The sequence below is a fragment of the Ornithodoros turicata genome, chromosome 9 (assembly GCF_037126465.1).
Source record: "Ornithodoros turicata isolate Travis chromosome 9, ASM3712646v1, whole genome shotgun sequence".
Taxonomy (NCBI): Eukaryota; Metazoa; Arthropoda; class Arachnida; order Ixodida; family Argasidae; genus Ornithodoros; species Ornithodoros turicata.
In genome coordinates this window covers 224,915-250,890 of record NC_088209.1, presented here as the reverse complement: position 1 = coordinate 250,890, position 25,976 = coordinate 224,915, and the positions used below count along the sequence as shown (strand labels likewise).

The following is a 25,976-nucleotide window of genomic DNA, read 5'->3' as shown; positions in this document are numbered from 1 at the left end:
ATCTCGAATGATATCGTTATCTACCCTGATTTGCTGCAAACGGGAGGCGTACGCGTTTTCTGTAACAATTATGAACAGCGTAAGTGTCACAAAACAGGCTCCGCCTTACGTTTTCAGCAAATCATGGGCGAGAACGTTGTCATTCGGAATGATGGTTGGCTAGGAGCGTGCTATGCGGTGAAACTCATTTTTAAGAGTGTAGTGGTTTAGGGAAGAAAGGTAGGCCCTCTCGCATACCCCGCGGACCTTTAGGCAGTGCCAGCGTTACACTGTGCTGTCGTGTCGGCATCAAACCGCGTGTTTTTTGCAGAGGTTCACATAGCTTGCGGGCCATGTTTATTCTTATTTAACTCTGAAAAACTGCCATATATACTGCTCATGCTGCAGTCTCCATGAAGAAATATAAACTTGGGCTCTCAACAACAACGACACATACGACGGCGAGGCCAGCTGGCTCTCGTTTACGCTGTCTTATCTGTCAACTTAGTTTACTCGGTAGAAAAATTGCCGTCACGATGTACACCCAATGACAGGCGCGTCAGAACAAAGTTTCACCTCACGACACGCTCCGAATCAGCCGTCGGGCACAGTCTTAACCTCACCGCATAGCACGATGCAAGACACCAGGAATGCCCTGCACTCTAAAAACTGAACTTCACCGCATAGCACGTTCTGCGCCAACCATTGCCACGAATGATAGGGTTATTGCTTCTGATTCGAGGAGAGTGGAGGGCGTACGCCTTTTTGTGGCAATTATCATATATTCCAATTGCCACAAAAAGGCGTACGCCCCATCTCTCCTCGAATCAGAAGCGATAACCCTATCATTCGTGGCAATGGTTGGCGCACAACGTGCTATGCGGTAAAGCTCAGTTTTTAGAGTGTATGATAGTTGTCACAAAAAGGCTGACCAGGGCATTCCCGATGACTAGCATCGTGCTATGCGGTGCAGTTAAGATTGTGACCGACTGCTGATCCGGAGCGTATCATGCGGTGAAGCTTTGTTCTGACGCGGCTGTCCTCTGGCTGTACATCGTGATGGCAATGATACCTTTTAGTATTCACCAAAAACATGTTGGCTTCTCTTCGAACTCCCAATCCGTTGCCTCTTTTTATCTGCGTTGTACGCAAAGGTCGACGCAAACTGGACCACGCATAAGTCGTGAGTTGAACCGGCGCATTCCTTGAACGTGTATGCTGAAGTGGTACAGAATAGCCGTGCCACGATCCGTCAAGTATCCGTCCAAAGAAGTGGACAGCATGACCTCATGTTGGGTTCCTCCTTCCTGTAATTTTGCATGAGCCGCGTCTAGATAAGCGGCTCTTGGATCGAAACATGTTGCAGTCGCTGTTTTCACGGCAAAAGAAACGTTGGCAAGCTATTATAAGGGAAATATACGATTGCGGAAGGAAGGTTTTTTTCTCGCTATTGGCGATTCTCTTCCGTGTTTGTGTGAAAAGTTTGTGATAAGCTGGGCTCGACACCGGTTAGAAACGGCGCAAGTATCGACTAAAAAAAGGTAAAAGAAAACGTATCGCGCTGTGAGAGTGGACGGCAGGCACTTTTTCTAGTCTCCACGTGGAAGCTGTTTTTCTGTACGCGTGTGCATTGAGGTAGGGGAGTGCGTGTGGCTGCTATAATGTATTGGAACATAGGGGTAAAAGTAGTTGGGGTTGGGGGGGGGGGGTCTCGCCCCAACTCTTTCTATGCATGAGATTGGTCATGGTGTAATGTATTCCGTCTTAAGAGGTATATTTATACAGAAATTGTACACTAACTTGGGTGAAGCTTGCTTGCATGAGGCAACATTCCTTCAACAAAAAAGAAAATCTGTTGTTTCCCCTAAACTTACGAACTGCTGCCGTCACCACCCATCCACCTTTTTTGGAATAGCAAGCTGGCATTTTGACTGGCTAACTATTTTTTTCTTTTCTTCTTAATAAACATATACCCCCCTCCCCCCCATCCGACACAGACGAGACGTATGCATGTTCTCGAGGGTAAAATGCATATCAACGCGATAACAGTATTTCAACAACAACAGCCAACAAGCAAACGTCCAACTTTTTTTGTTTATGTTGCTGCGATCTGTATGTATGCGTATTCTACCTAAACGTGTTTATTTTTGAGTTTTCTTTAACAGGGACATTTATTTCTGTTATCGACACAGAAAATGCTACTGATTGCCTAATAAACAGAACGCCGTAAACGGAATGTGTTGCTTATGCTTTTAGTGACTCTGCGCTGCGTGCAAGATATGTCGTGCCATTACACCTGCCTTTCTGCGCCATAGACACTTCTCAATGAACATATCCTGGAAACTTGAGCTCGTGTCCTCTATATATGGCAAGAAAATCCCGGCGCCCATCTGCTGTAGAACGTAGGACGCACTTTTATTTCGCATAACACTACTGGCGAATTCCTTTTCCAAAGACGTATTTCGCTTCGAGAAAATGTAAAAGCTGATCTAAATGTAGAAGCAGGTCAGGAGGGCAATGTTCTCTTTTGAGAAAAAGTGACAAAGAATTTGCTCCCAGAGGCGAAACATTTTGATCCGCCAAGTTTACGTGAGTTGGCATGGAACAAAAAGGGCGGAGCGAGCCGTAGCAGTACAGGTACGCGCACGGCATGTGATACTATACTGGGTGTTTCTTTTTATCAGCAAAAAATGTTCTTAAAAAGGGGATTTGCCTTAGGACGCTTCTACTTTTGTCATTGGATTACTCGACGGGGCTGCTACTAGGAAACCGTATTTTTTTCTCAATTAAGGGACTAATGAACGGCATTATTTCGATCGACTTTTTAATTATCGGCTTTAGGGAGCACGTTACAATTGCGATATTAACTCCTGCTCTCCGCATGATCCGCTCGAACCACTGATGACGCGCAAAAGTAATCGTAGCGCGCTCCACGGACCTAACTATTCTAGCTCTGCCGTCTGCTGCAAAGCGCAAGTGACCGACAAAAGAGCGACAGTGTATAGACCACTTTACTGTTTACAAACAAGTGGCACCACCTGCGCATGCGCGGCGTTGGTGTGGGTAAAACACACTGAACGCAGCCGTGCGACCGCTTTATGCAAGCGCGACGTTGGCTGTGTGGCACTGCTACACCGCTCTCGATTTTCTCTTTCCGCAATACCGGAAATGATTTAGAGCTCTGAAGGAATGAGACAAGTGTTGCTGCAAGACGAAGTTGTTTATGAACGGTATACAACGTGATGATCCCTCTGCGCTGCACATTGAAAACTGGGCAGCCGGAATGACCTGCCTGGAGAGAAACTGATGAAAAGTGATTTCGCCACCCCTTTCCCCATCGAATTGTGTACCTGAAGATATACAGCTTTGTGGCATGCGCACACTTTGCATGAAAACGATCACTCCAATCGCTACAATTGATTGCTGTTTTGCCCACACGAAGCAGACGATCTGTTGCTTGCAGCGCCGCCAGCCAGCCGTGACATCACGGGCGCAAATTGGTCTATACATTGCTTGTCTCGTAAACTTATGCGAACGCAAGAGTCGTGTTCGTCTGTGAAACAAGTGGAAGGTTGAGGCCCGTATTTTTAATCTATTTACGCGGACAAACAACATTGAAACGAGGAATTGCTTGGAGAATGAACTCACAATCAACATGCCGTCCGTGTTTTTACTGCTTACGTTGAGCTGGTCCACAGAAAGTCAAGCATGCGCGGCGCTACACAATCGCGCGTGTCTATATCTTTCGCAATTAATGCTATGTTCCGTGTACTTGTCGTATTCGGACAGCATTTGAGTAATGTTTGAAGAGACGGGACTCTGACATCAGTTCCTGCTTTTTTCTTTCCATAGCTGGTCACGCTACTTATCCATATAATCCACGTTAAAACAACGTGCGAAAAATGCTATTGTTTTACGTGGGGTAAATCAATGTGACTTCTGCGTATACACATATATACACATTGCATGTGAAATCATGAAGTAAAACTTGGCAGAAACAACGTTATTCGTTTCACGTTTACGGTTAAATTCCATCATAAGTAATAGCGCTGTCATAACGTGCTCCATTCCACCGCTGATACATGAGTGCGCAATCCGCATTGTACCCTTGTATCACAATACGCACGTTGACGAATTTTTCACGTACAATCTGCTGAAATCGATATTCGTACTTCACGTTTTACATAGTAGAATAATATGCAACGTAGATATTACATTCTACGAAGCATCCGTGTTGACCAGGTGGTGAGTTCCACTGAGATTTTTTTGTTTCTGTTCTTGTCATTAGCGCCAAAATTAGTGTTGCACTAATAAAGAAGAAAATATCTATTGTTGGTCATGATTCGGAGGAGTCATGGGTGTATACGTCGCTCTGTAAACAGTATGGCCGACCCAACCGCAGAAAAGAGACTCTGATATTGCCGCGTTCCGGCACCACGCGAGGTACGCTTTGCGCCCGCACTCTCAGAAAAAACGATGTCGTCACAACTCTTTTGGCGGGGGGGGGGGGGGGGGGGGGGGGATGGCTTGTTCCTTAGAACACTCCCTTTTGGAGTAAAACTTACACCCTCCAAGAGGGAATTCCACTTTACTCAATTTTCCAGGAGTAACCATATGACACCAGTTATAGGTATCGTGCTGACACCATGAAACAGATTTATGCCTGTGCCTCTCCAGCTGCTTTGAAATCGTCTGTGAAATTTCTGACTTCGGAATATCTGTGGGGATAGTATGCGTCCTGGGCAGACTTCAGGGGGAACTGTGCCGACATTCGTCTGGAAAGTCTTCGGAAAACCCAGGGAAAACCTCAGACAGCACAGCCGGTGACAGGATTCGAAGCCGTGTCACCTCCCAGTCTCGTCGTGGAAGGCGATCATCCTAACCACTATGCCACTGGAGCTGGTGCAAGTGACGTCGAGTTGCAGGTCCCACACTAGTGAAGTAAAAATCTCCATTTTATTTTTTCTTCAAATCAAATCAAATCAAGCAACTCAGAGCGTTGCTGCAACGCAAAAAAGTATTTTTTTCTTTTCACTTGAAACCGGGAGCCACTGCGAACGCTAACGAAATGAGGCGTCCCAAAACCTCATAAGGCCAGTCTCTAATTTAAAACCCGTCTCCCACGGCTTCACAATCTCACACCTGCTGGTCGACGCACGATTCATGAAGTCTTGACAAAGGGCGAAACGTCTCCAGGCTGCTTGAAGAAGAAGGTTGTCGAACCGCATACAACAACAGCGTATCGAAAACCATCACCCCAGCTCTTACGAAAGAATAACAGAGGGAGGAAAAAAAGAAAAAGAGAGCGGTAGCATCGTTTGCCTGCCTCTAAAAAAAGACATCAGTAAAAAAAACCGACGTACAGAGAGACAAGACCACAGGGATGGATAGCAACGACAGGAAAGGATCCTCCTAATGACTTCTTCCACGCCTTAAAGGTTTTCCGAGCCTCGCCGTATTGCACAGCTTGAATATGTCTTCAGCTCTGAAAGATCTCTGTTTGCACGTGATATCTCATTTGCGTCTGTCATGTGTGTGTGTGAGTGTGTATACCTCATCTTTTTCATCGTCATCCCACTCATATATTAACCCACATGCACTGAGGTATGGTACCGCAATTGTTGCAGTGAATCATCTCGTCCCATTCATGTAGTTGTTTGTGTTGTTGTTGCACAGCCCCTGCATCACTCTCACTTCCAATGCTTTTCTGCGAGTTTTGCATCGGACAAATTGAGTCCAATATCGACTTTTCCGTACATGTTTGCATCGCAGTTATTGCAGACTATCGCCCCTGGCGATGAAACTCCCCGTTTATCATCTCAAAAATAAAGTTGTTGCATTGCACGTGTGATAATACGAAGATGTTGTTTTCTAATCGACCTGTGCGAATTTTTTCGGATACCGAGGCAAATAAGTCCGCATTCGATTCGATTCCCTCGGAATTACATATTCGAATTTCGAATGGAACCGCTGTTTCTTCTTCGCAAACCGACGTAGGGCCGACAAAAGTGTGGGAATAAAATTAGTACCGTAATTTCACGCATATAAGCCGCACCGCAGATAAGCCCCCGGGACGCGTCTTTAGGAACGTTTTGAAAATTTTCTAGCAGATAAGCCGCACTGGGAGGATAAGCCGCGACCAATACTGATTTGTGCGACAAAGGAGACCATAGGGAAGGCCATAAACACTGTGGTCCGTACTCCGGGGTCGGTATGGTGTACAACGAAGGAGGTCAGTTCTAGTTTTCTACCAAGATCGGATTGTGCCCTTGTTGGGTGTTTTTCGTCGATTGATGAGTCAGTGGTGTTCCAGAAGACGTGAATCACTGTTACCGTTTTGGTTAAAGCTGCTTGGAGGAATGCACCAGGAAGATCAATCTACCCGTCCCTGTTACGCACTGTTCGTGCATCGGAAGGGCAGTGCTGTTTCAGAGACACTGTCGCCCCTTTCGTTAAAACCCACGTATAGGGAAAATGCCAGGAAAAAATAGTCGTCAGATAAGCCGCAGAGCGCCCGTGAGAAAAAAAAATCGCCCATAAGCCGCAGCTAATACGCGTGAAATTACGATATATCCTCATCCGTATGAATATACATGCTGTGCACTCGTTTATATCCGTACACGTGCAACATGTGATGGCTATGATGATGTTGATGATGATGATTAATGGTGGTACACACACACTGGGATGTGTGTGCATACTCTAACAAAAAAAAAGATGTGAAAAGGTGGTAACTTCCATGTTAACACCTAGGCTAACATAGCGTCTGATAAAGGGTCTAAAAGGGTGGTAAAAGAAATTATCATCTATCGAAATTGCGACAAAAAGGCGTACGCCCCCCTCGCTCACCGGGTAGACCTATCATTCGTAGGTAGCAGGTAAAACTTTACAACCTTTTAGGCACAAGATATGCGACAACTATTACTTTCTAAAAGCTGTAACTGCTCAAGCCTTTTTTCTGAGAGTGCACTTGCAGACTCCGGAACGTCGAGATACTGCCTTACTATGTTCTAAGCACGAATCGGGTCGAAAAGGACATTTTCAACGGGCATCGTTCGTGCCTTTTTCGCCCTTTTCGACATTTTTTGCCTTTTCCGTGCTTGCCGATAAATTCCTAAACGGATATTCGTATTTCTTTTTGAGGAAAAGAAGAAAACACTGATCGGGCACTTCCTCACTTCTTCGAACCCGATTGACATGGTCGATGAAGGGACTACACTCTAAGAAAAAAATTGTAGAATTTCCTACCCAGAGTTGCAGCGGGACGGTACTTCTACCATTTCTTGCCAATCCACACGCGGCTTCCCCCCGCGGCGACGTCCTGGGCGACCCCCCTGAGGGGGGTGTAGGGAAATCCCTGGACATATGTGATTGCAGCAAACTATTTTTTTTTTAAATAAATAAATAGCAAGTCCATGAGGAGTTGCTCAGGGCAGTTGCTCATTGCAGGCAGAGGACGAATGCCTTACGGAGAACGTTGATATGTACGCATCTTTTTCTTGCAGATCCCGTGCAGCCTGGTCTAGCGCAGAAATGTGCAGAAAATTAAAAATAATCTCGCGTTGCGTAATAGACGGAGCTTTATTACAAGCTTATTTCAAGACCCCGACGGTTGACCATTGACAACGTTGTGTACACTGACATTCTCGTGCGTATTTTGAAAATAATGTTGCGACATTTCATTTTTACGTAGACATTGTTATTGCTTCACTCTCTTTACTCTTGCTTCGCTTTCGGCCCGCATCACGTAAGCTTATGTGGGACGCCGGCTGAGAGTTCGCTTCGGTCTGTGATACGCTACAGCATGTACGGACTATAATGCTTCCCTCGTACGCCATAGCTTCACTTTCGCCGCACTTTCAGGATGCGTGTCGACAGTGAAGATGTAGCCAATATGAGGAAGGCATAGTTCGTACGTGCTGTCGGAACGACATCTTCACGGAAACTATATCGCAATATTGTTAGTGCTTTTTTCTAGATAATACGTGCCTTTCTTTAGCCTCCTTCTTGGGCGTCTAAAGCGCATTGTAGATAGTATGCAGCAAAAGGACAGAGACACACATAGAGGAAGACACTGAGCGACCTGTTTTCTCCTCCCCCTCCCCTAACCTTTCACGTTGTTCTCCTCCGTGAATAAATCTTCAGTTGTGAGTTTGTAATCATCGTGTTGTGTCTTCCTCTATGCGTGCCCCTGTCGTTTTGCTGCATACTACCTAAATTGTCACGTTACCAACTACCCCAACTATCAACACTCTAAAGCACAGTTTGCAGTGCCTAAAACTCCGCTGTCTAGTAATGAGGCATAGTGGCAATGAAACACCTATTTCAATGCCGTCGTTATACGACTGTGTTGTCGTATGCAACTCCATTGCGTTTGCTTCCTACATTTACCTTTCTGTCAGGTGATCCGTATTTTAATCGACCTGAGACTTCAACAGCCAAGCGCAGGATGGAGATTGTACTTGCGTGATATCTGTACCACGAATATTCTTTGACCCCGCTTGAGCGCCTGTCAGATGGAGAGATTATATCACACTACCACGGCGCTAGTAAATGCCCGTAAATAATCTTATATCACGGTGACACGGGCAAACGTGTTAGTTTTCGCAAAGACTTACCCAATGCTATACGTGATGGGAGCCTATCTGTTCACCTCAAACCTTTTATAAAAGAGAAAGCAAATGCCCAGAAGCTTTAAGTCGGTGTTGAACCGGTCCGCTGACTTGCGAACAGAAACCTAGTGCGTGTAACACAGCGCTCTTCCTCTTTCATCCGTTTTAAATCTAACGCAGCTATTGCGCAGTGAGCGTACCCTTTAATTTTGCAGATGTGCATGCTATGCAGCTTTGTGTGATCCTGGCTCATTCGGAAACAGACCGACCAACTGGTTTTCCGCTATTGGGTCTTCTTGCAGAGCGGCCTGTTCTGCATATAGCGTAAGCCGTGCAGCTCTGCAGCTGCACATTGTAATTGCGTACACCGAACTTCATAGCTATGAGTGCATACCTTTCCATTCAATAAATATATATCCCCCCCCCTATGAGAGCATAATATGGCATCCATACATTTACATTAATTTTTTGCAACATCTCAATACTGGGCGTGGTCAAGTAATGGAAAAGTGTCTAGGTCGTGCGTGTTAGTTAATTGGTGGCGTTTTATTGACGCCTACCGCTATAGCGGCATGTTTCTCCGTGGGATTGTTGGTGGTGGGCAGACTTCGTAGAGAACTGGGCCAACATTTGCCGTACGAAGAAGTCCGGGGGAAAACATCTTATTGACAGCATAGTCGGTACCTGGACTCGTATCCCGATCACCTCCCTGCCTCTCCATGTAGCCACGTACGGATGTCGATCTCTAGGTGCGGGGACCTGCGTATCCCCGATCGGTTACTTGGCCGACGGAGCTTGGAACGGCGCCGAGCGTAGATTACGCATTAAAGAATTTTGCTTCGACAAATTATCGCATCGCAGAAATGTTGCCAGCTCGAATTGAACAGCACCAACTCTGCGTTTGCAGACAGCGAACATCAAAGCGGTCGATCCTTGTCGGTTCAAAAGGCAATGGTATCGTTGGTAATGGTAGTTTTAGTGGCAGTCTTTGGATGATTTCCTTGGAGATCTGAGCTCAAACAACGACACGCTTTACGTCAGCAAGGAAAATCCAGCTACTTTGACAGACATGACGTTCAGAAAAAGAAGTTATCAGGTGCGCGTTGCCATATTTTTCTTTCTATATTCATCCGTCTGAAATTATTTCGTAACCCAAGCACAGTGGCGTATCCACGATGGGGAAGGGCTTGTGCCCACGCAAACCGTTCGAATCCGAGGAGAGAAATATATATATATATATATATATAAGGAGGAAAAAAAATTAGCAGGAGCTCTTTGGCTGCACGTATAGCATATGTTTGTAAGTCAAACGTCGCCATGCCAGTACTGGACAGCTGTTTCGGCCTTCTTGGGCCTCATCAGCAGTACGCAGGCAGGCAACGTTTGATCGGATGGCGTCAGAAGGTCACGTGGCACGTGATGCCTGACGGGAGGCATCACGTGCCACGTGACCTTCTGACGCCATCCGATCAAACGTTGCCTGCCTGCGTACTGCTGATGAGGCCCAAGAAGGCCGAAACAGCTGTCCAGTACTGGCATGGCGACGTTTGACTTACAAACATATATATATATATATATATATATATATACAGGGTGTCCCAGCTAAGTGTATACAGATGTTTTAAAAATATATATAACACTTTTTCCAAGATGAAATCCGTTGCAATATAGCATATGCTGAAGGGCACTCCCTAGGAGGGCATTATCAAAGTCCAAAGGCGATGTCTTAATTAACTTTCATTAATTAACTTGTTAATTATAAAAGCTACAAAGTTGTCACAATGAGAACATTTGTTACTTTCGGTCACCTGATATCGTAGCCGTTTCCAGAACAAAAATCCGTTCGATAGATCGCCCGCAAAAAATTCGTGAAGGAACGCCTTTTTTTTTCTTTATTTTGTTCATTGCGCTTCTTAGAAGACGCGTCTTTCCTTCATCCCCAATGTGAGAGGGAGAAAGAGCACACTATCGCCTCTCGCGTCCTAAAAAAAGATTAAAAGGAAACAGAACATGCAACCCAAGATAAGGCCAGTTCCGATAGAGTCACCCGATACATTTGTTTTTGTTTTGTTTCCCCAAGTCAAAGCTCGTCTTCGACGAATGAGGCGGCACTGTGCTCCTTCCCCCTCTCACGTTGGCGATGAAGGAAATACGCGTCTTCTAAGAAGCGCAATGAACAAAATAAAGAAAAAAAATGGCGTTCCTTCACTATTTTTTTGCGGGCGATCTATGGAACGAATTTTTGTTCTGAAAACGGCTACGATATCAGGTGACAGAAAGGAACAGATGTTCTCATTGGAACAACTTTGTAGCTTTTATAATTAACAAGTTAATTAATGAAAGTTAATTAAGACATTGCCTTTCGACTTTGATAATGCCCTCCTAGGGAGTGCCCTTCAGCATATGCTATATTACAATTAATTTCATCTTGGAAAAAGTGTTATATATATTTTTTAAAAATCTGTATACACTTAGCTGGGACACCCTGTATATATATACCTTTGAAACTGTTATAGCTTCTATAGAGCTACTTCAAATCTCGCGAGGCGGTCTCACCGATCATAACCCCCATATGTAAGCGCATCGTTAAACGTTCAAATATTACAGTGAACCCTCGTTAATAATATGACCCTCGATAATATGACTTTATGACCGTTTTTCTTGGGAACCGGTAACGCCAGTGAGCTGTAAAAGCCACATCGTGTCTCGCATTTCAGTGACGGTGCTCTAGAATATCCAGAGCACATGCTTCTTCATTGCCCACACCACCAACTTTCCCGAACCGCACTCGCCGGGTCTCTAAACGAGCTGGACTCTCGCCTCCACCCCCTCTCTCTCTCTCACTCAAAATTGTTTGGTCGCTAGCCCTATTCATCCCACTAACACTCTGCCCTCGAAGCTCTTTTAACATGTTCGGACACCATAGGGTTTCGATCCTTAATGTGAAGCGGCTCATTATTTCATCCCCCACATCATCATCGGCAATGAGGTGGAGTGGGGGAGGTTTGTCGCAGTAGCTTCCAGAAGGGGAGCCCTCTTTACTGAGGACCTTCTGACCTAACCGGCGGCACAGTCTCACGCCCACACCGCCTAGTGTGTGCCTGGGGGGGGGCAGACCCCCCCCCAATCTGTCAAACCCAAACTGATCAACCTCACTAAAGTGAGGGGAGCCCCTTCTTGAAACAACTGCAAAAAAACAATCCCGAGGTGGAGTATCGCCCTTGGCGATCAAACGCCTCATTTATCATCTTAAAAATAAGGTTTTTTGTTTGTTGTTATTTCACCGCCCCAGAATTCATCTTGTAGTCCATCCATGTTCGAGCCGCAGGGTGAGGCTGACTGTACAATTGTGAGGCAGTGGTTGGGCACAAACGGGATACAACGGGGAAGTTGGTATTTGTTTGTTTATTTCCAAGAATAATACAATAGGCAGATAATATACAGGATGAAGTCCCGTAGTTTAGAAACTGGTAATAGTCGACATGAAAATTCAGCACGGAGACAGGACTAAGACGATTAAAACATACAAGGACCAGCAAGAGATTGTGTCCTTGCATGCGTTAATCCCCGTAGTCCTGTCTCCTGCATTTTCAATATAATGAAAGATGGAAGTCACTGAAAAGGTTGGCCAGCTGTGGGACTCGAACCCACATCCTCTGGATTACCGGTCCAGTATAAGCAGTGGTTGGGCACTAGTTCCAACACTATTCATAAGTTATACGTCTTCTCAGGAACTGGAGTATTGCGTGCTTTAAGTCACACTCCATTGTACATCCCAGTGCCTTGCCGATAGTGCCAGCAGTAGGGTCACTGACATTACGGTATGCATGCACGTATGTCAGCTGTCTACGCAGTTCCCCAGTTTCTCTCTCCCTCCTATTACCCGTAGAGCGCCTTCATTGATTCAAATAAGGGCTGGCATTTCAAGGTGAGACGCACGTGTGTTTTTTTTTCTGTGAATCTATAGCCGTCTTCTGGGTGGACAGACACTTCGTCGTGTCCAAACCCTCTCCCGCGCATAGAAGATCTTCCTCCACAGCGCAAAGAGGATGCGAGAACGCAATATTAGCGGCTGCTAAGGATGCTGTGGAGTCATTCCTTTCGGTGAAGAAATGCACACGTGATCGCACCAGTGGTGTTCCTCGACGGCAAAGTCTCATACGACACTTTAAAAGCATTTGACAGTGATCTACGTCAGACATGCGAAGTTGTACAAACATTCCTTTGGTTGTGCAGAGAAAACAGGACATTGTTCCTCGACGGGCGTAACCCTGGGCAAATGACCCACTGATGAGAGTTTCCCTCTTGGAAAACCCGTTCACCTCAACCGCTGTCCTTGAAAGGCGAGCTACTGCCCTGAAATTAGCTACAAGGACGCCTTTTGATCGTAGCACATGCGCTAAAGGAACATTACGCCACGACATGCACTACGACATATTCGGCGCATGCCGCACTGCATCCCTTCACAGGTTGTCTCAGATGCAATGCCACGGCTTCGCTCCCAGCCCTTTTCCAGTGGTCGAGATCTGCAGCCTGGTACGGCGCACGTGGTGTCTCGTATATATGACGCGTATTAAAGGGAGACAATTCGAAATTCTTATAGTGGCTGTGTAAATAAGTTGGAAAAGAGAAGGAAAGTCGATTTAGCGGCTGAGGACTCCTTACTTGCAAAAAACAAAAAGAAAAGAAAAATAAGAAGAGCTGTGAAGCTTTATCAAAATCGAAACTCGTGAAGGCTTCTTCCTCTCCGGCCTCCTGTACCGTGCGTGACGTCACAGGTAGCATCGTATGAGCCGTCAGCTTTTTTCTTTTTCTTTTTTTAAGTTTTGGGCACGCGCTTGGTAACTTCTTCGTGGGACATGAATGACTTTACCATTTTGTTGTAAAGAACTCGCCACTGGTACAACAAAACCAACAGAAAGGCGCACATGCAGAATACCGGTGACGTGAAGCCCAGTGTTGCTAGACCGGTCTTCCGTAGAGGAGCGCCGAATCACTCGAAGAAAAAAATATCTCTGCCACCTGGGGATGAGAAATTTTGTCCATTGAAACATGATACGGTATGGATTGATGTCGCACTGTTACTTCAACACGCTTTTGGTGCGGAGTCTCCCTTTAAGCGTGTCTAGGTCATTTTAGCTTCGAAAAACTGCTACGACTTGTACTCGTATCGTGTTCAATCTATCTTTACACCATCAATACTGGGACAAGATAGCGGACGCCACAGGCGCATGGAGAAGCTGATTCACACGCTGTGTTAGGGTGTCATTCTCGACGCAAATTTCGCTATATGCTCAGTTTACGAGCAACAGTTTGAACCTAAATGGCGCGCACTTTGTTGTGGCTCGGAGGTGTCATCAAGCCAATCACAGACATCATTACAATTGTGGGTGGAACTGTCATGTAGGAATCCGCAATTTTCATGCGATCGCTGTGCGCATGCGCATCCCGCGTCTTCTGCTCTTCTGGTTGAAAACAATGGAACCATAGCTGAAGCCATAGCTGAAAACAGCCGTAGCCATTGTTAACGCTGCTATACACCATTTTCCCGTTCCTGGATTGCTTCCGTCAATGAGTGAGGCTACGCTTTTCGGCACCAGAAATGTATGAAAGGACCCAGGAACAATAACGAATAGCTTTAGTGCTGGATGACTGCACTGCACTCAACAAGCGCAAGAATCTTCTTCCTCCTCTTCTTCAAAACAGTTGTGCACAGCTTATTGGTCTGGCATGGAATGACACGGACACGGTTTGCTCCAGGGTCATGTTGCATACATCAAACGGACACTTACACTTTGTACAGGGAGAAGCAGCAGGAATAGGCCTCGAAGCCTAAGATGGATACTCAAAAAGTGAATCCACGAAGTATGCTGGAACGAAAGACACGGAAACCGCAGCGCTCCTCACGTGCATTTGTTTTCAGCCAGTAGCAGACGACATTCGAGAGGGCGCCACATCTCAGGAAAATGGTCCATTAACTTATTCAGAAGTTGAGAAGTTAAGGAGCTAACGCTCGAAATGTGACCCGCGCAGAAGTCGCCTATGAAAAATCAGATAAAGGATATATGGGTGCAACAAATAAACGACAAGAAAATGCACGCATATTTTCGCATGTTATAACCTCTTTTTAAGCGCTTTCGGTCTTTTCAACTGAAAAATCAAACAAGAAAAGAAGGAAAAAAGAAAAAAAAAACAGGTGCGCCATCCACGCGACAAAGCTTGTTTTAGTTTTGCTGGCCTGCGGAGGCTCGGCGATCATTCCTACGCCACCGCTTGACGCCGCTCTCACTTGGACATGCAACATATAGACCCGTTCCTGCGTGCCAGGTGGCGCGAGTGAGCAGCAACGCTAGCGCCCAAAAGTATGGAACAAGCGGTAGTTAGCAGATGACGGCGACACTTTCAAATACATAGTCTCGAGTTGTTCGCGCTTGGCAAGATGCACCGCTTTTTCTCTGGATTTCCTTCAGGTTTTGTAGCTTACCTTGGCGCCATGCCGCCTGAAACGCAATGCAAAACGCGCTAATGAAACTACCTCCCCTTGGATCCGTGACCGCATGGACCCGAAATGGCGCTCTGCAAATTTTACTGCAACAGCCCTATAAGGCACTTCCTGCTCAACGTTGCCAATTTCATTAGACAAGTACTCCTCATGCGGTGAGGTTAACGTCTTTACGCGGAAGCTACGCATTTCCATCGATGGTTTCATGTGTTCCGCGTCTCGGGACCCGATCTTTGAGTTCGTGAATGCAACATTTGTTCCGGGTTAGATGCACACAAGGCGTCGGCTGTAGACGGAACACGAGTCATTGATGTCAACGTACGGCATCGAAAACCCACCAGTGTTCGATGTCTTCACGGGAAATAATCGCAGAGTTCCGTGTTTTGCAACTGGACTGTTCTCACCGTCTGTTGTTTACAAACAAAGGAGTTGGGTCTTCCTCGGGGAGAGGCTGGCGTCACTCCTGCGATAGTTTTGCATAGCCGCCGTTCGTCAGAACTTTTGTTACCCGTGGCGGGCTTTTCGTCAGCCATTGTTTAGCGCCTCGGTACAAAAGCCGTGGAAAGGAGCCGTCGGTGACGTCAGAAGGCATGGTCTACTTAAAGGTCAGTTTCGGAAATTGGAGAAAACAAGAAGGCTATTACGGAACATTCCGATGCAACCGCTTACGGGGTCTATATAAACCAGAAATGAAACAAAAGCGAACCCTGGCAGATATAAGGAATACCATGTGCGGTGCGTGCAGAGAAAGAGTACTAAGCGGAACAAAAGACACGAATGCAAATGATGCCACTCAGTCGCGTTTCTCTGGACCTGGGTTACGTGTACCGGCGTATTTCGGCAGACTGCCACATCTCTTAGCATTCAGCTACGAACCAACGTCAACAGTGAGTAGAATTGTTTTTAGGCAACGTGACTGCGAGGCGCAACGCTGCAAATATGTACAGGTTAATAATAATAATAATTGGGGCTTTACGTCGCGAGACAACTGAGATGATGAGCGACGCCACAGCGGTCGGTCTGTGGATTGGTTTTGCCCAACTGAGGATGAAAGCTCATCACAATGCACCACGTATTTAACGTCCCTAGCGGAAGATGGCGTGTCTAAGCAACTTGTACCCTGCCATCGAGCTACTGGCGTCCTCGGCCGGGTTCGAACCCGCAATCTTGGGATCAGAAGGCGAACACGCTACCGACTGCAACACCTATGCCAGATGCACAGAGTAAGTCGGGAATTCGTACAAGTAATATTTGTACTAATCCTTCGCTTATCCTTTGTATCGTCTCCTGTACTTTGCATACATATTTGTAAAGTATTTATATAAAGAATAGCGACCGATGTAAACGACACCAGATGAGACGCTGCCCTTTGCGACGTCTGCCGAATGCCTCGCTGTAACCCCCTCCCCACCAAAATGGGACGTGTGAACATATACTGATATACAGTGTACGTTTTTCTTGCTTGACTTAAGGCTACAATTGTTTGCTGGATGAAATTTTTCATTTAGCATCGAGATCTTACAGTCGAGTGCAGCCCTAATATCAAAATCTGTTGACAATTTCAGGGTGCCCCTTTATGCGTTATGTCCGCGATTTCGGTAGCCCTGCATAGTATTCCACATGCACTATATCGAGTAAGCATGCTTAACGTAACTGACACCTCTACTTACAGCAAACGCAAGAAAACCGTCGGTCAGTCACAAACTGACCCTCGGGAAATGTGTTTTATGTGTGTCCGATATCTGGTGGATTTACCCCTCAGAGAGACAGCAGTCGGACATTATGCATATAGGTACAAAGAAAGACGATCCGCGTGACGTGAGCTATTCACGATGCATAAAACGGAAACGGGAAGTGATTTAGAGGCACTCACTTCATGGCCTTCTTTTTTCTTTTTTTGTCTCTCTTATTCTTTTTGTAGAGCTAGACGTCCTTGTACGTAGATGCTGCACGCGATCCGCGTCGCCGGAATACAACAAGATCAGATTGGGAGTTTCGTTTTACCTTAAATGCTGTTCCACGGATATAGTATATATCCGGCTAAATGGTATCGAGATAATAGCGACACAGGGATACTGACAACCTCCGGCATCTCCGAGATGTCCGAATACCCTGCCCCGCCATCGACGTTTCTTCAATTGGTCTTAGGCAGAATAGGTAGCTATACTGCCCAGATCTCCACCCGAATTTTTTGTGACCATCCGTAAGTCGCCGCTAACGCTTGCCCGGGTCATACTAGAGTCACATGGTCACACACCACAGGCAACACCACCGTGAGGTCACGTGACCTCGTCCGCTGCGGCCCACCCTGCCATTTCAGTGAAGGGGAAAATAAAAAAAGACTATTAAAGACTGCCTTTTGTGTCTGTTGGTGCATCATCGGCTCAAAAGAGGAAAAAGACGAACCACAGCACTCGGTGTTTGTGGTTCGTCTTTGGCGCTTTTACCCAGGTCGAAAACGAAAAGGCGATCCTATATTTAGCTGGCGTAAATTCCGAGGTTCTTCTTACCCGACATTCGCGCGACTTCTCAGTACATCACATCCACGAAACTGGTGTCGTCTATCACCATGTTGTGAATGGCGGAAAGCACGAGGCCGCATTTGTAAGCCCACTTGCTTCACTGAAGGGATATTGTATAATGTTAAAGACGTTACGAGACGACGCACGAAAACTCTTCTGTAAACTTTCTTTTGAGGGAAGATGAAAACGGCCACACGAAGACCGCTTTCGACAGTTGGCCAGAGATGCAACGTTCAACAAGGAAGACTAGCAATGACGTCATGGAACTCACGAACTCAGGGGCAGAAGTGTATTTACACTTAACGCTGCCACGAGCACAGAAACATTGCGCTGGAGTTGGACAACAATATGACGATAGTATTATTACGTTGCGTATACATTACATTACATTACGTTACATTACATTACATTACATTACATTACATTACATTACATTATTACATTATGATATATTATGACAATATGACAATATTAGAGCATAGGAAGGTGTACATGGCGTTCCTTCCAATTTCTTGCACACTCTTAAGTTGGGAGTCTGGAAGTTTTAAACGATGGGAACTTCTACACTCTTACCACATAACTTGACCGCATAGTGTTGGAGTCCGGGATATCTCGAATCCCGGCTGTTGTTCAAGTCCCGAAATTTCGGAATTTTTTCGAAAAAATCCCGGGATTTGCAGTGAATACCGCCACTCCGAAGTTTCTTAATACGCTTTGCAAGTTTCGGACTGATCTATCGCCCTTCAAACAATGTCTTAAAGGTTACCTAATTTGTCGTACCTAATTAATTAATTGTTGGTTTTGGTCTCGGTTGTGTAGTGTCTGTCTTTCTGTATTTTTCTTCGTTCCTCAAACTCGAGGAAATGTTGCATTTATCGAATGCCCACCAGCTCACTTGCACACTTCTCACCTGTTTCTAATTATTTAAGCGCAATGAAAAACACTGGCGACAACGGTACACGATTGGTAATAACGGGGATTTTCCAAACACCCCCTGCACCCGCCCCCTCAAATAAAAAGAAAGAACTTGCAACACCCCGCAAAAGTACAGGGTAGAAAGGCCAAAATGCCACGAAAGCGCAGATATGGGCAGTCACATCCCCTACGGGCACAAGCAGACATTACGGACACTAACTCCATCGAGAGACGAAAATGCCGGGAATATCCCCTTTCCCTTTTTATCTCTCCTTTTCCTTTTTTTTTTTTTTTTTTGCCAATAAATCCCCCCAAGAATATCTCTGGCTAATAGCATTAAGTTCCTTACAACACCAACTTTATTTTTAAGATGATGAATGGGCTTGATGATGATAGGTTGATGAAGAGTTCCATACGTTTGCGCCGTTCCATACATTTTTTATCACCTTGATGCATGTTTGTTGGGAACACCAGGTGTAAACGACGAAGTTCATGAACCTCGAGGTGACCCCACGTTATTTCTACATATCCTCTCACTACATCTCGAATTCTATATTCATACAACACGAAAACTACTATAGAAACACCGCATGCGTCACGACATGGCGTAATACCTCTCACGCCAGCAGCCATTTTTCTGCCTACTCCCGCATTTCGAAGCTGGTATTTGCATACAGGTCGTACGCATTACCGTATTCTCTTCGTGGCAATTAAGTTACCTGATGAGAAAAGAAGAGAACGGGGCCAGACAGGCAGGTGTACGGAGCTCTTCGGCACAAGTTGTCGCGCAACTGAGTCACGTGACACGAAGGCGACCTCGTTTCTGCTTGTCGGAGAAGGGGGGGGTGGGAGTCGAAAGAACGAGGAAGAGACGACCAGTAAAAGTCGCCTTGTCACATTCGCCGACTAATCGATGGATCGATGTGTTTTCTTCTTCTCGGGGCAGCGTACACTGTAATCGAGGCTTCATTATGCCATGAAATATGCGATCCGTCTGTCATAGAGATTTGCCAGGATACGTCCTTTCTGTTACGGTTGACTTCGTATTAACGTGCAAGCCGCTCGAAAGAGAAATGAAACGAGGGAGAACATATAACTCCAGTTTCCCCTGACTAACGAGTATTGTATTGGCCAGTGCTGACCGCGAATAGGCGATCACATCTCCACGTTTTCTCTCTAGTTCAATCAATTAACCTCATTGCACTGGCGCTTCTTTAACTCAATGACTACCACGTGAAAATGAACGATACCGGGCGACACTTCTTCTTGTTGGACTTGTGTGTGTGTGGAGAAGCTACAAGCTACAAAGCCGTCGCATCCAGCAAGGCCGGTGGTCCTTCCTTGGCTGAAGAAGACACTGTTATTATAATACACTAAAATAGAACGCATCATGCCTTGCATAGCCATTATTTTGTCTAACATCATCATCATCACGTTGAGAACGCAATATACACGTAAAGAACGTCTCACTTCACTGACTTGGAACCTGTTCAATTATTATCTGCTTCTAGAAATACGAAGCTCGAAATTACTTTCACTGGAAGCTGGTTACAGTCACGCGGTTAATCCAGATGCCTTTAAGGGATTATTCGTTCGTTTATCGCTTCAAGAAGGCTTTCGCAATATACATGTCCTCCCTTTGTGGCATAAATAAACTTCCTTTGCATTAACTACAGACATCTTGTGTGACGGGTGTCACCAGTGCGGAGCCCTCGATTCGCATTCGTGCAGTGTTTGCAACACTATGCAAACAGTTACGCTATGAATTGCAATAACCACCAACATATACCGGGTGTCTAAATCCCCTGGCTAAATAATTCGCTAACCGGTGTACCAATCGAAGAACTTTCTTGTTTACAAGTATCTGTCCGATACCGCCTACAACATGCGCACCGTGTGAATGAGTGGGAGCCAAGAGGACTCGCTGTTGGGCACGTTGGTGACTATACATGAAGATCCAAAATACAGCGCGAGAAGACACGACGGAGGAAGAGAGGACAGGACAGGCGCTGACTCCAACGAACAGTTTAATAACACAAAAACCAGTACGCAGGCGCACAGCCGCCAACCCCTGTCATGTCCGCACAGCCTGTCCGCACAGCCGGGTTGGCGGCTGTGCGCCTGCGTACTGGTTTTTGTGTTATTAAACTGTTCGTTGGAGTCAGCGCCTGTCCTGTCCTCTCTTCCTCCGGAGTGGGAGCCGCTCATTATTTAAATAAAAATTCAAATGGGTTTCGTAAAAAAAAACATAACTTCTAAAGCAGGCCGCTGTCGGCATTTTAATGGGTACTACCCCTTTTGGGACCTTCAGTGGACACCTTTTAGAGAAAAGTCTGCCACCAAAGCGTGTAATTTGTTGCAGTAATTAATTGGTTTCGGTTTACATATTTTTGTCGCGGCTCGTAGCGGCGAAGTGCAAAAGGGCGTAATTCATTGGTGGACATACGAGTGGAAGAGCGTCATTTTGCGCTTAACCACGACCAGCCGCGACAAAAATATGTAAACCGAAACAAATTAATCCCTGCAACAAATGACCCGCTTCGGTGGCAGATTTTTCTCTAAAGGGTGACCACTGAAGTTCCCAAAAGGGACATGGGAGAAGGCTTTCCGTCGTCATCGCTTGTCTTATCCTTTCCTCCGGATAGAGTGATTAATTCGCTATCAAACTATATATGTGCCACAGGCAAGAATCGAAAGAGAAACAATATCTTCTAGTGGCATGCGATCACATGAAAAACCCACGACAGGGAAAACACTTTCGTGTGCGGGTACTACCTATATTAGAGAACTGATACTTGTTATCTACACATTCAAGGATTTCACGTCAAATTCAGAATATCGTTCTCCTCTCCAGAAAAGTAATGAAGCAAAAAGTCCGTTTAAAACGAAACATCTTAAACGACCTTGCTGGTTCGTCAGAAACGTCCCATCGCCTTTCAATGCCACTACACAGAAATCACGTTCTCCATAATCAGCGGCGGACGTGGAAGGATGTTTATGCTTGGTTAACAGCAGTCGTCCGCTCACGAATGACAATGACAGGAAAAAGGGCAGTCAAGTTCAGTCCGCTTGTTATACCGCCATTATGATTCCCCAAGCATGTTTAAAATCGTATAGTGCATCTACGAATCGTTCAATACATGTGAACTCAATGTTGGATGGGGTTCGATCTTTTCCGCGGAAGGCGGCAAAAAATAGAATTTCATGCTGCCTTCAATTTTGCCATGGCTCACTAAATAATACACGCAGTATAAAACGCACGTACTCACGCAATACGCACGCAATACTCACGCAATACTCACGCAGTATAATATGCCTACTTTACAGGCGGGCAACAAATAGCTCGATTATCGTTTCTTTGCAATTGTTTATCAGGAAACATAAAATTGAAGTTGCCAGATTGCGTGAAGCCCCTCTCAACTACGCGTACTCGTCATAGCCAGCACGAGTGGTTGCTTACTCCAGTTTTTGCGAGGACCTGTGCCTACAAAACAAGTTTTTTTTTTCCTAGAGCCATAGAGGAATGGAACTCGCTTCCATCTCAAGTTTTCCATTCGGGACGTTTTGCCAATGAGCTTAAACGTATCTTTCGTTGATTATTGTATGGCAAAGTGGTTGTATAGTTAAATTTTTGGAAAAGTTGTTCCCAATGCTCTTTCGCTGCACCACTTTTGTCTTGTTGGTTCAAATTGGGCTTGGCCCCTCCTGCTTGGGCCTTGCGCTCGCAGTATGTATAAATAAATAAATAAAATCAAACTACGCGCCTAAGAAGATTTCGTCTATATAGGTTCACCCATATGTGTTTCCTGCGACATTTTGTGTTAACTTTACACAGAATGGCTAAGATCTCGGTTTCGGTCTCACGCCATCTCACAGCTTTTCTTTCCCATCACCACATCCTTGAGACGTAAAAAAAAAAAAAAGCGTCTCTGCGACTTGAGCGGGAGCTGCACTGATATATGTCTAAAGAGTGTGTCGAGAAACCCGGAGAAAAACCTCTAACGTCACATCCTGTGGTACACGTTCTCAAAACAGAGCTTCACCGTATAACACTCACACTGCCCGACATTCAGGAAGTTATTCTTCTCGTTTGATGAAGGGATGGACTCGCCTATTTTGGATAATTTGCGCTTCATGAAATGTATCCCTCAAGTAGGCAATAATTCCCACGTTATTGTACTTTCTTTAATAAATCTCCATACCCCCATATATTGTGCTATGAATACGTGATATTTGAGAGAAGCCAATATTTACAATACTGTAAGGTAACGCTTTGAATCTGAGGTATTATAACGCTAACACTTTCGCGTGTTACGCGGGGAATACAAGTAAGACATTCATACTCACCCAGCGGATTATCAAGCAAGAAAAACAGAATATACGCAGCCTATGTGAGTACACGTTTGTGGGACACTCACTTTGGAAATTTCGTGATAAAGTGCACGAGTGACATTCGATAAGGAAGACTTACCACCTCTCAGTATTACACCAAGACTCCTAGAGTATTGCAGCACATGTCATACTTCGAGCTTATGTATATATTGCGGGTGCAAATACCTTTTGAGACTGCATATTATAATAACTGTAACACAAATACTGGAAAGTATTACAGAAATAGTACCACACCGGAAAGCCTTACTATCTATTACTCCCCATCCTTTGAGTGCGTCCGAAACAGCAGTTTCCATCCCATTTTCGACAAATTAGGACAGAGTGATTAGGAATGGGGCTTTGGCTAGCAGTTTGTCACGTGACTTTCCTTTAAGAGAATCGACTCGTCCCAAGACTATCTGCTCATCTGACTCTCAACAGCTCTGACGGTGACGTCTTAACTGTCGACCGCCATTATTTTAACATCTGTTATCTTATTATCTAATCTCATTCTGGCTACAGTCGTGACGCTATCCACGTGAGTCAGGCCAGCAACGGCAAGCCGGCCTCGCCACCGCGACTACAATCTGTTTTAACGGTGCAGGATTCGATCCTTCCAACTCGCAGTCTTCAGAGTGACGTTGGATACGCCACTACCTAACGAATACTGTATCTATTCAGACACTCCACTGGCGCCTTACTCGTTGTGTGACTACTTTGCGGTGCATGCAGGCCATTCTATTCCGTTACATGATCTGAGACTTCCTGGCGCCTTGTACACGGTCGTAGTAATTCATTTTCTTTTCTAATTTTTTTTTTCTCACAATGTTTCATAAGGGCGTTCCGCCTTCCTCTACATGAAAGAAGGATGGCGAAGGAGACTCGTTTGTACAGTTGTGTGACGCAAAGGTGGCTGTCCCATTTCGCTCTATGTAATCCGTTCTGAGGCCTTGCCGATGGCCTACTTCGCGCGCAGCTTTCGCCTTCTGCGTTCCTACGTGCACTTGTGCTATACGTACTATATATCCGCTGTAGTTTTACCACGTTCGGGCGCACTGCATGTGTATGGTCTATCCTTGTAGTCAGACTAAGGGACTTGGCGCTTGTTTTACGACGTGATGTAGAGTTATCACCTATAGTAGACAGCCTCGTGGAACACGAAAAATAAAGAAAGCATCATTCTCGCGTGTACGCGCCGTTCGAAGAGCATGCTAGCGTAAAGTACCGATATCGACAGTGACATTTCCTCGAACTTGACGAATAGAACACGGAAGCGGGCAGTATACGAGACTGATATCGGTCTCATCCTGCGTACTTCTCTGTCTTGTACTGCTCAAGCTCAAGGAAGCGTCACTTTCTACCATCGACACACCAGCGTGCTCGTATGTTACTACTTTGTTCAGAGTGTCAACATTTCGCTAAACTTAATTAGCGCATAATCGAGACAACAGCGTGTGCAATTGCGATATCCTGGGATATGACGGAGAAAACCGAAAGTAGCCGAGCAGAACTGCGGCGCTTTCGATATTTCAGGTCGTTGTCCACTGCACTACTTCGTAAGGACCGGGTGCTTGTGCCTGGCCTTGTTATACCCCTGGTTATGAGTAGCTTAATATTCCCCTTTCCCGCTGTACTCGGACGGATGCCCTTATCTCTCGTCACGATTTCCATAGAAAGTTGACTCGTACGCGTACTGTCGGAGATAAAAATGTTGACGAAACGTTATTGCTTCTAGATTCTACTTTTGAGTTTGTCCGTAACTATTTACGCTACTGGCTCAATATCTCACGAAGGCACATTTCATGTTTTGAAAAGATAAGTAACAGCCATAGTAGCATCTGGCAGAGTCAGAACATGCAATAGCGGTGGTTTTCCCCCTCGTGTGTTCATATTGTTTTCTCTTCAGGAAACGCCCGCGCACGCGAGTGCACTTTTTAAATCGTAATAAACGAGTAATTCGCGAAGGACTCAGCCCCTCAGGACGCCGGGAAGACATTTTGCCCGCTGCATTTAATTTATTTTGAATGATATCTAAAAAAAATAATTTACGATGATCTCAACAGCCCACACATTCTGCTATTGTGAGAGGGCAAGTGTTCTTGCACTTACCGTTAGCCAGCGCTGGAGTAGATAAAATCCAAGAACTTGGTGAACGGCATTCCCTGACCACCGAGAAACGAGGCGTCACTTCCAGCGTCACATACACATTTTGCACATTCAGAATCGACGAAAATGAAGACACAAACTAAAAATGACGTCCACTGTCACAAAACGCCCACACAATCATTTTACCGCATGTCGCGCCAAAACATTGAGCGGCCGCGAAGAAAACCTACGCACGTCGCCTCGTGGATGGCAAAGGCGGTCTGACCGGTGAAACCGAAACGAGCAGGGAAAGAAAGAAGGGAGGAGGAAACCTGGAAAGCGTTTTCTCTGCATACAATACTCTGGATGCTCCCATTGCTTCCTCCCTTCGTAACGGATGAGGAGTCAGTTCAAGTATCGTGACTGCCGAAGCAACGGCAATATTTTTAACACGTGCTGTGGAGTTTTACAAGATCGAAAGCGTCGACGATAACGGTTCCGAAAACACGAAAAATTTCGCGTCACGTTATTCGCCACGCACGCGAACATCCAAATGAAAGGCAAAGCGATATTGAAGTCCCGTCGAATGACGCTTGGATAACTTCATTACAATAACGGTTGGAAGTTGAACGTCGGACAAAAAGTCCTAAATGAGTCCTTTTTCGTGTCTCGTGTTGCGGGACGTGGTTATTCGATAGGTACTTATTTTGCATGTGTCGTCAGAAAGATCCCGTTAAAAACCGAACGACACAGTATGCCGTAAGGAAAGAACCCCGTTCCTTTCACATCTCCGGACAAAACGAAGGAAAATGTGCGATTAATGTGAGCGATTTTTTGCTACCTCATTGGCGTTTGACGGCGAAAGTTATTGCTATCAGGGTTGCTGACATTACTTTTCTTGATAAGTATCTCAGTTACAGTTACAGGTATCCGAGTTCCAGCGACGAACTGTGGTGACAAAAAGACGAGGAGTGACGTCACGGCGTTTTC

At 45.6% G+C, this 25,976-nt stretch overlaps 1 protein-coding gene across 1 annotated transcript in view; it reads right to left on the bottom strand.

The window, feature by feature from the left end:
- Positions 1–25,252, bottom strand: part of LOC135368021 (titin-like) — a 145,901-nt gene extending 120,649 nt beyond the window's left edge. Inside the window, exon 1 of the mRNA XM_064601104.1 lies at positions 25,011–25,252. The gene's annotated coding sequence lies outside the window, so the exon portion shown is untranslated. The remainder of the gene's footprint in view (positions 1–25,010) is intronic.
- Positions 25,253–25,976: the final 724 nt, after the last annotated feature.